The following is a 14,954-nucleotide window of genomic DNA, read 5'->3' as shown; positions in this document are numbered from 1 at the left end:
ACTAGAGGTTGACCACTAGTAGTTGAAGGGATGGTAGAAGGTGGTTCTCGTGTATTCACCTTGTCCCTTGTTATATCAGATACTTCTTTTTGAAGCTCTTCAATACAGACCAATATAGGACTTTCACACAATCTTGCTTGTAATGTGGATTGGTCAAGTATCTTTTTCAAATCCTCTATAGTTAATGGATTGATGTTCTAAGGAGATCTATCGAGAACATCCTTCACTTTTATAGTTTTTGCAAGTGTGTTTGTGTCAGGTGGAGGGCTCATAACTGCCATTTGTGTGTCTTGCACACTCTGTTTTGTTTGTTGCTCTTAAGCTGTTGCCATTTCATCTAACTTCTTTGGTGTCTCCTCCACAGTGGTGTTTTCTTTTTCTTTTTCTTTTTCTTCTTCCTTGTCCGCATCCTCTTTCTCATTATTTGTTCCCTCAAAGGGATCTTCTTCTCCTTCTTTGACTATAGTCAAGCTATATATCAATTTCCACATTTGTGTGAATTTCTTGACAACATCCTCAATTTCATTCTGCAGAATGTTGAACACCTTATATTTTGGTGCAAATCTGCTACCATATTTCTTATTTTCCTTGGTAATTTTTCCCCCTATCAACTTTGGTATTACTTGTGCTAATGTTGATTCCCTTATTTCTTTTTTCATGTTCAGGCAATAATGCCACTTATTCTCAACAATTGTATACAATTCTTGGCATTGTATTATCCAATTCAAGAGGAGTGTTCTTGAATTTTTCCATCATGGCATACACTTGTTCTTCTATTTTTTTTGGTCTTCTTTACCAAGTTTTCCAAATTCAATGTTTTTCAATCCTGTCAAATCTGCATTATCCTTAACATTATCACAAATATTTTCAAGATCAGATTTAGAGCATGACTTACTACTCTAAATTTACTTGTGTCCTTGAACTCTGTCTTCTAATCATCTATCTCTGCTTGTGCTATGTATTTTTTACTTGGTTTTTTCTCCACTAGACCCTTCTGTTCAATAGCTTTTGTTTTCTTCTTTTCCTTTCCTTTGGCCTTTTGTGTAGTGGCCCTTGTACTAGCTCTTGTTGCTGGAGTTATAGGCTTTGTTACACTTGGTTTGGTAGCCCTTTTTGCTTTTGGTTTGGCTTCTAGCTATGCCTTAGCCTTCCTCTTCTTTGGTTTAGGCTTTGTTGGTGCTTCCTTGACTTCTTCTCCTTTGGCACCTTCTAATCCTTGATCTTCACCCATGCCTTGGGTTAAAGCTAAAGGTCTTTAACCTTGCACCTCCTCTTCTTCTTCATCTTCATCATCATCTTCATCATTATCTCATGCATCTTCCCCAAACTTAGCTTTTAGTTTCCTCACCATTTTATCTTTCTTCTTCAAAGTTGAGGTTGTCTTCAATTCCATCTCAACCATTTACTTTACAACATCATAATTACCAAAAAATTTGGCACTTTTGTCAATTTCTTCTACAAGGAGTGAAATGATAGTAGTTGAGGCTTCATCAATGTTAATTTCATAACTTAGAGGCCTTAACCATCTAACTCTAGGTACTGTAGACTGGATGTTAGTGTAGTCAATGTCTACAAGGAAACATATATCATTGTAGTGTTGCTCAACTAGGGAAAGAGGAATCCTCAACCACTATTTCATAGACTTCTTAAAGTCTTTAAAATAACTTTTCATTACTTATTCAAAATCTTCTCCCATTTGTTCAATATATTCATTAACTTGAGTTTCAACTAACCTATTGTTCTTCCATCCTACTTTGCCAAAAGATGGGAACTCATTTTGCACATATAAAAATATACATACTAGTATTCAACCAAACTTACATTGAGAACTCTTTGACTTTCTTATTGCTCCTAGATTCTCCATTATCTACTGCATTTGGAGTTGTATAAGATCATAGGTATTATCTTTCTTGACAATCTTATAGCCTAAATCAACTGCTATGTAGGGAAACCTATTTAATTTGCTTGACTGATAGAATTTACATGAAATGAACCTAATTGAAAAGTCAAGAAGTGGATTTGTGATAGTTTTAATGGTCATTCCACGCTTGTTCCACTTAGCTCCTATATTTTTCTCAATTACCTCTTTAGAATCGCTCCTTAATGTCTTGGGCCATTCTAGGGTTGGGTATCTAGCAACCCTATGTATAATTCTCTTCAAAAATTTAATAGGTGCACCCTCTAACCATAGAGAACCATCATGTATTCTACTAAGAACTATTTTGATCCACTCTATTTTGAAAACAATTGAGAAATCTAGGGCATGGGTTAAGCCCTTCCTCTCTACAATGTTGAATTTCTCCTTCAACACCTCATTTTCACATAATTTGTCATATGCTTGACTGATTTCCATGTCTCCAATGCCTCCTACCTTGCAATTATAGCACTTCTTCACATCTTGAACCATTACAACCTTAGGCAAAATCATAGATAATGCTCCTGCTGGGTCATTTTTATAAGAAACTTCTAGTATAGCCTTGAAATTTGGTTGTTTAACCTCATTACTTACTAATTGAATTTTGAATGCCTCTTTTTCTTTCACAATTCTTGAACTAGACACCATTTTTGATAAACTAGGGGTTTAACAAATACGAAACTGCATAGTTCGACAGATGAAGAATACCTTTAAAATTGATGACCTAATGCTTAATCTTCACTATGATCCGTGCAAATTCTTTGATCTCACTTGTAAATTGCTTCTTCACTTGGCTCACTCTTTCTCTAAATTTGTAATGATTAAAAATATGTGAAATTTGACCTTATACCCTTTCAAAATATAGCATTTATTGCATGGTGCATGTATAGCTATAAACTGAGCTTCAATATAATTTCTACTTCACTCGGCATCTACTAATTTTACCAACACTTGACATCTATTAGAATTACCTTTACTCAACTCCTATAGAAATCTTCCCTCACTCAACATCTACTACTAACTCGGCTTCAACTGGCTTTGGCTAATAGCTCAGCACTAACTAGAATTTTACTCGGCATCTGAAGAGGACTTTTCACACTTGGCAGTAATGTGAAAACTTGAAGATTTGACCTTGGATTATCCTTATTATCTTACATCTTTCTTCGTGCTAATATATATCTTTTAGTACTAACTTCTTTTGGAACTAATGTATGACAAAATATTTTAAATATCAGTACGTCCCACATACCTCCTTTTTGCTTAATTTGATAAGGTCTGATCACTGAACCCATTGGGTGAAGTGATCACTTCTTCGTTTGATGTACTGCAAACATCTTTCTTCTTCCATGTCTTGTTCATCTCATCTCTGATGTGTTCAACATCTACCTTTCCTTTTCCTTTATCAAATTCATAACTTGGTGCCTTTGACCTAGCTGGACAATACTTGCTGATATGATCAGTCTTCAAACAACTAAAACATGTGGTTTGACTTAACCACCTTTTGTAGTTACCACTAAAGTGTCTTCTAATACAGTTCTCTAGAACATGTCCATATTCTTCATAATAATGATAGCTATATCTTGTATTATAATCCCTATAATAAGAGTTGTCATTGTTCCTTACCTTTGCTTGCTTGTTTGATGACCATGTTGACTTGGATCTACATTCAAAAGCTCTATGTCCATACTTCTGACAGTTATAGAAATATACTTCAAATCTTGGTGCATGCATGGTTCTTGTTCTACATTCATGTTCCTAATGACCTTGCTTGTTGCACTTGTGACAATGAATCATGCTCTTAGGTATAGCATTTCTATTTGTAGTCTTGCTCTTGCACACATTAGTAGATTTCCTTTCTTACCACAATTATGACAAGTGAGTTTGGAGTTCTTACCTTTGTTGTTCCTTTCCTTAGCACTTGTAGATGACTCTCCTTCTTTAGCGCTTGTATATCCTAGTCCAAATGTATCATTGTTAAATCTAGGGGATTTCAATAATTGCTCAAAGTATTTGACAGCTTCATTTGGCTTGTTGGAACTTTCAGCAAACTCCTTCTCTCTTTTTAGGTCATTCTATAGTTGTTCATTCTACAACTTCAATGTAGTAATCTCAATGTCCTTGACATTCAGTTCATAGTTGGCATTCATCATTTGACTTAAAGTATCCAATTGCATGTTGGAAATATTGGTTAATTATGATGATGTCTCTTCTAATCTATGAGAAAAAACTCTTTTGTCTTCTTCAATCATGGCTTTATCTTCCATGACTTTCTTCTTTTGTTTAGTTACCTCACATATCATTATGGCATGTGATTCTTGTTCTAACTTGAGATTTATGATCTCCTCAACTTGGATCTTATTCTTTGCTATTAGATCTACAACTACTACTCCATATTCACTTGAGTTTCCATCTACAAATAGTATAGTAGTGTTAATCTCTTTGTATTGTGTGCCATTCTCAGCACTAGCAATTTCCTTCCTTCTCTTCAAGGAACTCTTTAAAGCTCCTCTTGTATCATTCAACTGCTGAAGAATGAGATGTATTTCAATCTCTTGGTTCTCAATAGTTTTTCCTAACTTGTAGACTTCCATTTCAAGATATTTCCTCAAACTTGCAAAGCTTCTCTTTCAGAGGACTCGGCTCTGATACCAATTGTTGGAATTACAATTAGGAAAGTAAACTTCTAAGGGGGGGGGGGGGGTTGGGTGAATCAAAAAATTAAGGTTTAAATGGTTTGATCATAAACTATGATCTGCACTATGAAAGGCCTGCCATGTTAAAGGCTTAAAAGGGCTATTAAGTCCCACCTTGCTAGAGTATTTGAACACCCTGTTAGAAGTGTACCTAGTTAAAGGACTTCTAATCATCCACTTGGAATGTCACCCTGTTAAAAGATTTACTACAACCTGTTAGGACTACTCTGTTAAGAGATTTTACCAAAATCACCTGTTAGAATGTTTTAGCATAGATCCTGTGGTTAGCACTTGCTTGCCTGGTAATAGATCACCTTTAAACAATGTCTCTTTGATCCTTCATGATCAGATGTCTCATTGTTGTATCCTTCTCTCTATCCTCTATTCTTCTCTAACTAATTATGCAATTCAACTCTTCTTAATCACTTCAAAATCTCCATGAATGCTCTGTCTGTACATGCAAACTTCTCTTACATTTATCCTTCAATCCTTGTGCACTCATTCATCCATAAGAAGATTAGGAGACTTAGGGTTAGGTATGAATCTATGGTTGAGATTCATCCATATTGCCTCTTTAGACCTTCCCTTTTCCTAATTGGTTGCATGCAAATACATAGGAATTCCACAAATAGATTCAATCTTATCTTCAAAGCTTCAAGATCTATCCAAAAGTCAACATAAAAATGGCTTACATAGTTGTTTGCCCCATCACAAACAACTAGGTCCATTCTGTGTTACTCGGCACTTGATAATACTAATGCTCGACACTTATTGTGACTATATCTGGCTCGCCACCTAAACTTGATTGGCATCAACTATTCACTCGGCACTTGAGTGACTTGGCACATGAGTGACTCAACACTCATTGCAACTCAACATCTATACATATTATACTTGGCATGTATTACTAACTCGGCAAGAACTTAGTAAATGTCTTAAGTGTGTTGACACTCAATTGTCAAAACCAATCTGAGATCAATAAGACAAGGCAATTATGTTCTCTCTAGTCTCCTTGACATCTTGCAAGCTTTTGTTCAGCACTATGAAAATGTGTTTTCTTTGCAAGGAAACTCGGTTGCTTAGGAGGAAACCCTCAGAAAGTGTATTATTGTTACTCCAAACTGCCTAGCCATTGAGCAACAAGCTTTCTGTGAGGAGCTTCTCACCATCCAAGACCTCAAGGAGGTGATTTTTTCCATGGTTGATGAAAAATCCCCTGGGTGTGATGGGTTCCCCTTTGAATTTTACAAACACCTTTGGGAGTCTATTGGTCCAAACCTGCACAAAGTCTATCTTGAAGCCTAAAATTCTAAGATTCTAGGAGCTATTATTAACAAAGAAAACATCCAATTCATACCTAAAGCTAGAGATCTTGAAGATATCTATAATTGGAAACTCATTACCTTGCTTAATGTATCCTATAAGATTATTGCCAAGGGAATTTCTCTCAAAATCCACCATGAACCTTTTATTATGGTGCTAGAGAAAACTAGCTTTATTAAGTCCAGGTATATTCTTGACAACATCATTGTTATCTAGGAAGGCATGGAGTGGGCTCACAAATCCAATCAGTCGTCTATGTTTTTGAAAATTCACTTTGCTAAAGCTTATGACTAAATTGAATGGTCTTTCATGTTGCCTACGCTTCAAGCTCTTGGTTTTGGCCCAATTTTCTTCAGTCTGTGGAAATGCTTTTTAGAGATGCTAATGCTTGTATTACTATTAATAGCTCTTAATTTGAGCCCTTTGGGCTCTTTCATTCCTTTCGGCAAGGTTTCCCTATGGCTCTGAATTTATATGTTCTCACTGCTGAAGGTTTTGGATACTTGTTAGCCCACTCCGTCTCTCCTGGTTTGGTTTGTGGCATTTCCTTGCTAGATTCCTCCTCCAAGTTGGTCAATGGACACTTTTCTGATGAGTCCTTTCTCACTCTTTTGGAAGATGAGGAAAACATCACTAATGCTTTGCAATGTCTGGATACCTTTTGTCAAGCCTTTGGCTCTGCTATTCAATGGCACAAAATGCTCTGTTTTCAACAATCTTTTCTTCCAGCTCCACCATGGCTTGACGAGTTCCAATTGAAATGGGTCACTCATGGGGAGATCTTTCACTTTCTGAGCATCCCTTTTGCCTTTCAAGCTGCACCAGTTGATTTGTGGAATGATGTGCTTATCAAGATTGAAAAGAAGCTTGATTATTGGCTTACTAAACCCCTTTTCTCTTGCGGGAAAATTCTAGATTTTCTCAAAGGTCCTAGCGACAATGCATGTGTATTATTTTTCCTATTGAACTCCTTCCAAATCTGTAATGTCCATTTACTGATTTTTTATGATATTTTCAGCCTCAAATCAAAACTTTAAAATCAAACAACCAATATTACAAAGATCTGCCAATTTCCCAATAAAACCCAAATCGGGTATGTCCAAATTAGTGCCAAAAACTTCACAACTTCACAAATTATTAATAAATCTGAAAATGGACATTTTTACAGAAATTTCAGCAGCATAACAGCCTACAAAATGACATTTCCAAATTTGTATAGCCTTTACACAACAGCTCACAAATGTAGGGCAAACTATGCTCAATCGGGCTCCCGAAATTAACACAAAAATGCTTGGAAACACCACAAAACACTCATAAACTATCTCAAAAGTTTAATCACAACCCAATACATATATTCAAATCTATTTTAACATCATAAAGTCTGAAATACAGCAGCAAACAAAACTGATATGAAACACTCAACTGAAAACCCAAACTCAAACCAAAAACAACCCCGAAAACACCCAAATCGGCACTATTCAACACAAAGGCAAACTCTGTATGAGCATGCACATGGAATGGCTTCAAAATCCCATCCTTAGCCTTCTTGGAAACCTACAAACTCCTATTCTTGGGTCTCCTTCTCCACAGGTTTGGCAGCCTCTGAAGAACAACAAGAAAATTAGCAAGAATCAAGATGTAGAATGAGCCCAAAATGCCTCCAAACCCCTTTTAAAGAGGGCATAACCCTAACTCACGTCCAAAAGAGGTTAATAAAATATAATTTAATAATAATTTTTATTTATTAGTCCATTGGTTTCCAAAGATTAGCCTCTTTTTCCAAAATTTCACCTTTTTTGAGCCTGCCTGCCTTAACAAAGTTTTTTTTTTTTTTAATTATTTGAATAGGGGACATGACAAGTCCTCCCCTCCCAAATATTGCTTTTCCTCAAGAAATGAAGGTTGGAATTCTCAAGAATATGTGCTCCTTCCCAAGTTGCATCCTCTAGTGGTAATCCTTTCCATTTGACCAAATGCTCTATGATGCTCCTATTTCTCAACCTTTTCTCTCTTGTATCCAAAATCTCTTCTGGTATCAAAACTAATTTCCCTTCATCATCAAGAGGTGGTAATTCTGTAGATACTATGGTTTGCTAGCCTAGAACCTTCTTTAAGCAAGATACATGAAAAATATTATGTATTTTTCTGTTTGGTGGGAGCTCCAATTCATAAGCTACCTCTCCTACCTTCTTGATGATTTTATAAGGCCCATAGAACCTTGGCTTGAGTTTCTCTGCTCCACTTCTCTTCAAGGTGCTTTTCTTATATGGCTGCAACCTAACAAATACCAAATCTCCCACCTCAAAAGATCTTTCAATCCTTTTCCTGTCAGCATATATCTTTTGTTGGTTTTGTGCATGTTGTAGATTATCCTTGAGGGACCTTATTATGTCTTGGCTTTGCTTGATGAAATCACTTGCTGCGGGTACTCTGCTATCGAAAAGTATTAGATCAACAAAGGAAAGGGCATCATAACCATAAAGAGCACGAAAAGGAGGCATACCAATAGACATGTGATGAGATGTATTGTAACAATACTCCCCTAGGTGTAACCATTTCACCCAAGCATGTTGTTGATTTGAAACATAGTTCCTCAAATATCCTTCTATCCATTTATTAACTATCTCTGTTTGTCCATCTGTTTTAGGGTGATAGCTAGTACTGGGAGTGAGTTTAGTTCCTTCCAAATGAAAGAGCTCCTTCCAAAAAGAGCTGAGGAATCTACTGTCCCGGTCACTAACAATGTTTCTAGGCAAACCATGTAATCTAAAAATTTCCTTGAAGAACAATTCGGCCACTTGTGATGCCTTGAAATCAGATGTGATAGGAAAGAAATGTGCATACTTAGTTAGTCTATCTACCACCACATATATGCAATCCTTACCTTGAACCTTGGGCAACCCAGTGATGAAATCCATGGAAATACTTTCCCATTTTTGTTCGGGAATAGGAAGTGGCTGCAACAACCCTGCAGGAAAATTTTTCTCACTCTTGCTTTGTTGGCATACCATACATTCCTTAATGTGTTTAAGGACATCCTCCTTCATACCCTTCCATGAAAACCGCTCTCGAATTTGCCTGTATGTCTTGAAGTATCCCTGGTGACCAGCCAAAGGTGTGTCATGAAAGGCCCTCAATATCCTCTCCTTAGTTTTTGACCCTGGCACTAAGAAGATCCTATTCTTGTAATAAATCAATTCATCAACAACCTTGTACCTGTTATCATCCACTAACTTATCCAAAATCATGGTGGCAAATGAATCTTTAGCATACTCTAAAATTATGGAGACTTTCCAATCAGCAGAGATAGATGATAAGGAACACAAAGTGGGCTTTCTTGAGAGAGCATCAGCAACCACATTATTCTTTCCTTTCATGTATTCAATATCAAAATCATAAGCTTGCAATTTTCTTATCCATTTTTGTTGACGATCATTCAAATCCCTTTGGTTCAAGAAGAACCTGAGGCTATTATGGTCTATCTTTACAATGAATCTCCCACATACCAAATATTGTCTAAACTTATGAAGTGCATGCATGATTGCCAACATTTCCTTATCATAGATGGAGTACCCTTTCTCTGATTGATTTAATTTTTGACTCTCAAATTCTATTGGATGTCCCCTTTGAGTTAGGACAGCCCCTATACCTTCTCCAGAAGCATCACATTCAACAACAAAAGGTAAAGAGAAATCTGGAATTGCAAGCACAGGGCATGAACTCATTACCTCCTTAAGCTTATCAAATATTTTTTGTGCCTCTTCTGTCCAAACAAAAGCTCCTTTCTTTGTCAAATCAGTCAAGGGGACAGCAAGCTGAGAAAATCCCTTGGAAAATCTCCTATAGTAGCTACACAACCCGAAGAAACCTCTCAACTGTGTAAGATTAGTGGGTGGAGGCCAATCCAAAATTGCCTAGATTTTTTGTTGATCAACCTGTACTCCTTTAGAGCTTATAATATGTCCCAATTATAGGATCTTTGTCAAACCAAACTCACATTTAGATAGCTTAGCATAGAAAGATTGCTGCTCCAAGATTCCCAAAACAGTGTCTATGTGCTTTAGATGCTCTTCCCATGTTTTACTGTATATCAAGATATCATCAAAAAATACCAAAACAAATTTTCGAAGATGCTGACTGAATACCTTATTCATACAAGATTGGAATGTTGCAGGTGCATTAGTGAGTCCAAATGGCATAACAAGAAATTCAAAGTGCCCATAGTGACATCTGAAAGCAATCTTTTCCACATCTTCACTCCTCATTCGGATTTGATGGTAGCCTAATCTTAAGTCAATTTTTGAGAAGTATACAGCACCATGTAACTCATCAATGAGTTCATCTATGCATGGTATGGGATACCTATTTTTTATGGTCTTCTTGTTTAGAGCCCTGTAGTCTATACACATTCTCATTGTACCATCCTTTTTCTTGACAAGTACCACAGATGATGCAAATGGACTAGAGCTAGGCCTTATGAATCCCATGTCCAGGAGTTCTTTAATAGTTTTTTCAATTTCTTCCTTATAACCTCTTGGATGGTGGTATGGGGTTGTTATAACTGGTTTGGCACCCTGTTCTAACTCTATAACATGCTCAAAACCTCTATTTGGTGGTAATCCTGGAGGCAAATCATTGAAAACTATACTATGCTTATCAAGAATATTTTGAATTTCAAAATGGAAATTACCTTGATTCTTTGGAGAGCTTGTTGGTTGGATTATGACTCCTGCTGCCCATGTTACTTGTCCTCTTTGAAAAGTCCTCTCCATCCTCTTTACAGAGACCGCCTTAGGTGCTCCATTCGATAACCCTCTCAATATGACTTCTTTCCCATTGGAATGAAATTTAAACTCCATAGTTTGATGGTTCATGTAATAGCCTCCGATAGAGTGCAACCATTGAACACCCAATACAAGATCTGTCTCCCCAATACCAACCACATAGAAGTCATCACATAACTCATAATCTCCTAAGGTCATCTTGAGTTGTTTCACCACTCGTGTGCAAGGCATAGTGAATCCATCAGCTACAGTAACATCGAATCCCTCAAAATCTTCTACTTTAAGCCCTCTTTTCATGACAAATCCCTCATCAATGAAATTGTGAGTTTCCCCACTATCAAGAAGAACAGTCAACCTTTTCCCTGCTAGTACCCCTCGAATTCGGAAGGGATGGTATCTTGGGACTCCTAATAATGCTGCTAAAGTGCCATCCTTGCTGATTTATTTTACTTTCTCTTCTTCTACCTCCTCCCTAGTATCATAAAATTCCTCATGCTCATCTGAATCAGATTCTGAAGCAACTTCAATATACTGCACTTGACCTTTCCCCAAACATCTGTGTCCTGGAACCCATGGTTCTCTACAAGTAAAACAAAGCTTTTTCCTTCGTAATTCACTCCTAGTCTCTTCATCTACCTTCTTTTTTGCCACATTTGTCACATCTTTTGGTGGTAGTGTTGGGAAAGTCTTTTTCTAAAAATTTCCCTTATGTTGCCAAAGATTTGGGGGTTTTTGATTAGTGATTGATTTCATAGGCACGCAAGTTTCAAGTTGCAAGCTTATTTTGATAGCTTCCTGTAAGGTTGAGGGTGAGAAAGCCTTAACCAAACCCTTAACAGAATCTTCTAAACCATCAAGAAAAAGATAAATGATCCTCTTTTCACTCATATTAGGTACCATAACAGCCACTTTTTGAAATTTTTCTATATACTCATTAACTGATTTGGTTTGCTTCAACTTTAACAATTCTTTAAAGTACTCTTCATCATCCTTGAGGTCAAATCTATCTATCACCCTTTGACTGAAATGTTCAAATGTAGTTACCTGATCGTGACCTTGAGTAGTCATTCCATGATACCACCAATCATAGGCTGCATCTTCCAAGTGTAGACTTGCAAATTGAATAGCATCACTCTCTTTCATGGGGTTAAGTGTGAAGAAAGTTTGTAATTTTTGTAGCCATGCTCTAGCTGAAATTTTATTTGTTCCATCAAAAGTAGGTGCTGTAAACTTGCTTATTTTATTTTTGAGCTCTCTTCCACTTGTGTCACGCTCCCTCCTGTTCTCTTTCTTGGGCATCAAAGCGTTCATCATATCCACATATTCTCTAAAAGGAACTGAACTACGAAAGTCATCATCTAAGCCATTGTAAGTAGCTCTTAATGTAATCAAATTACCTGTAACCTCTTCCACTAGATTAATGGCTGGATTTGGTACTGGTGGCTCATCTGCAGGCAATAAAATAGATTTGGTTGATTTAGATGGTGTGGATCTCTCATTTCTTGGCTCCTCTGAAGTGCTCCCTTTCTCATTAATAGATGCAATTCCTTGTAATTTTTCTGTCAATATTCGCAAAGCCTCTCTAGTTTCCGCCAACCCATCCACTGTTTGCTTCTGAGTATTTTGGATGTCTTGGAAGAATTTCTTTGCCATCTCATCTGGATCAGCCATACTTTTTTCTTCCTTGGATTTTGTACTTTTGCTTTCAACTGGGGGTTTGATCAAAATTTTTTTATTCTTTTCTCGCTGCAAATATATTTTTTCTCTTTCACTTAGTTGCATGCAATCATAAAATATGACATGCAAGATCTGGGTAGTTATCAAAACTTGACATGCAAGATCTGGGTAGTTGTTAAAACTGACATGCAACTTCTACAAACCCTCAGGCTGGCAAGATCACGGCTCTGATACCACTGTAATGTCCCTTTACTGATTTTTTATGATATTTCCAGCCTCAAATCAGAACTTTAAAATCAAACAACCAATATTACAAAGATATGCCAATTTTCCAATAAAACCCAAATCGGGTATGTCCAAATTAGTGCCAAAAACTTCACAACTTCACAAATTATTAATAAATCTGAAAATGGACATTTTTACAGAAATTTCAGCAGCATAACAGCCTACAAAATGATATTTCCAAACTTGTATAGCCTTTACACAACAGCTCACAAATGTAGGGCAAACTATGCTCAATCGGGCTCCCAAAATTAACACAAAAATGCCCGGAAACACCACAAAACACTCATAAATTATCTCAGAAGTTTAATCACGACCCAATACATATATTCAACTCTATTTTAACATCATAAAGTTTGAAATACAGCAGCAAACCAAACTGATATGAAACACTCAACTGAAAACCCAAACTCAAACCAAAAACAACCCCGAAAACACCCAAATCGGCACTATTCAGCACAAAGGCAAACTCTGTATGAGCATGCACATGGAATGGCTTCAAACTCCCATCCTTAGCCTTCCTAGAAACCTGCAAACTCCCATTCTTGGGTCTCCTTCTCCATAGGTTTGGCAGCCTCTGAAGAACAACAAGAAAATTAGCAAGAATCAAGATGTAGAATGAGCCCAAAATGCCTCCAAACCCCTTTTAAAGAGGGCATAACCCTAACTCACGTCCAAGAGGGGTTAATAAAATATAATTTAATAATAATTTTTATTTATTAGTCCATTGGTTTCCAAAGATTAGCCTCTTTTTCCAAAATTTCACCTTTTTGGAGCCTGCCTGCCTTAACAAAGTTTATTTTTTTTTTAATTATTTGAATAGGGGACATGAAAAAATCCTCTTATATGAAATTAGAGTGATTGCTACTTGACTTTCTTTGGGCTTCTGATTCTGACCATCATGGTTTTCACATAGTGGCTTGGAATTTTTGTTGTCTCCCCAAAGAGTCTAGAGGCCTTGGCTTTCTTTCCACATAGAAGCAAGGGCTTGCTCTTTGTGCCAAATGGATAATTCATGCTATTACTAGAGATGAAGCTTGGAAATTTTTGGTTCGGCATTGCATTTCTTCTAGGTTTCCTATTAATAGGCCTACATGGAAGGGTATTGGCTTTCAAACTATTCTTATCATGCGAGAACCTATGCACATAAAGGCTCTTTTGTTATCAAGAGCATCTAGAAAAATTGGGAAATTGTCAAGCCTTGGCTTTGCTGGTTTGGTGATGGGTTCCTGGATGGACTCTCTTTAAATCAACAGAACATTTGATGGTCTCCTCTATTTTCCATTCAGGGTGTCCCTCTTGCCAAGACTCAAGGTCCTTGTGCTTTACATTTTTTTAAACATGGTATCAAGACCCTAAGGGCCTCTTTTCCAAGGTCTCTATGAGTCTCAGATCTTGGGAAGACATGCAAGTCTAGTTTCGTCTTGCCCATTCAGATCAACAAACTTTTGATCTATTATTTTATGCATATCCAGATCATTTAATTCATAAGGTGGGTATTGAGTCTGTTTTTCCTTGGTGGAGTAAGTGGAAGTGGTATCCTACCACTCCCTTCACCAGCTATAAGCCAAGATTGGGGTATTGATGGCTTTCTCCCCATCTGCCAATGGTGGATGCCCTCAACCAGAACTGGCATTTGCAGTCTTCTCTTTCTCAATGGAGAAAGCATTTTGACACTATTTGGAATGCCATTATGGAGCCCAAGATTTCTCACTTTTCTTGGTGCCTAATTTTTCAATATCTTCCCCTTAGGCCTCAGCTCAAGCATATTGGGGATATGTATCCCTAGTGTCCTTTATGCGAGCAGCCAGAGACTTTCTTGCATATTTTTTAGTTCTGTAAATGTGCTCAATAGTATTGGCACTGGATTCATGATTTTTTTAAGCCCTTTCGGCTAGAACCCTTTCCTTGGCATATGATTATTTTGGGTGACTCTCCCAATTTTCCTAAGTTTACCCAAATCTAGCATACCTTGAGGATGGAGATTTTGTTTACTTTATGGAAAGATAGGAATGTTGTTATTTTCACACACAATTTTCTTGACATAAATGTTGCTATGTACACTAAAGCATGCATTTGTAATAATGTAATGATGCAGGTTCAATTACAAGCCAACAAGGTGGCTCTCGAGGTGGCCCACCTCTAGGAGCTACTCAATCATTGGGGCAATGCTCCATATATGGTTGCTAGAGTGCCACCTGATGTTTCGGCTGACACTATGAAATTTCCCTTTTCTGATTTTGTATGATATTCCCAAACTCTAATCAAATTTTCAAGATC

The 14,954-nt window shown here is 37.0% G+C and overlaps 1 pseudogene; it reads right to left on the bottom strand.

Moving 5' to 3' along the window:
- The window catches only part of LOC149546487 (L-type lectin-domain containing receptor kinase IX.1-like), a 49,253-nt pseudogene that overhangs the window by 27,247 nt on the left and 7,052 nt on the right, over window positions 1-14,954 (bottom strand).

This window comes from Cupressus sempervirens, chromosome 7, assembly GCF_028749045.1.
Source record: "Cupressus sempervirens isolate cs-2001-9-10 chromosome 7, ASM2874904v1, whole genome shotgun sequence".
In the NCBI taxonomy this organism is placed as follows: Eukaryota; Viridiplantae; Streptophyta; class Pinopsida; order Cupressales; family Cupressaceae; genus Cupressus; species Cupressus sempervirens.
The sequence above is the reverse complement of the archived record's forward strand: the minus strand, read 5'-3'. Positions and strand labels throughout refer to the sequence as shown.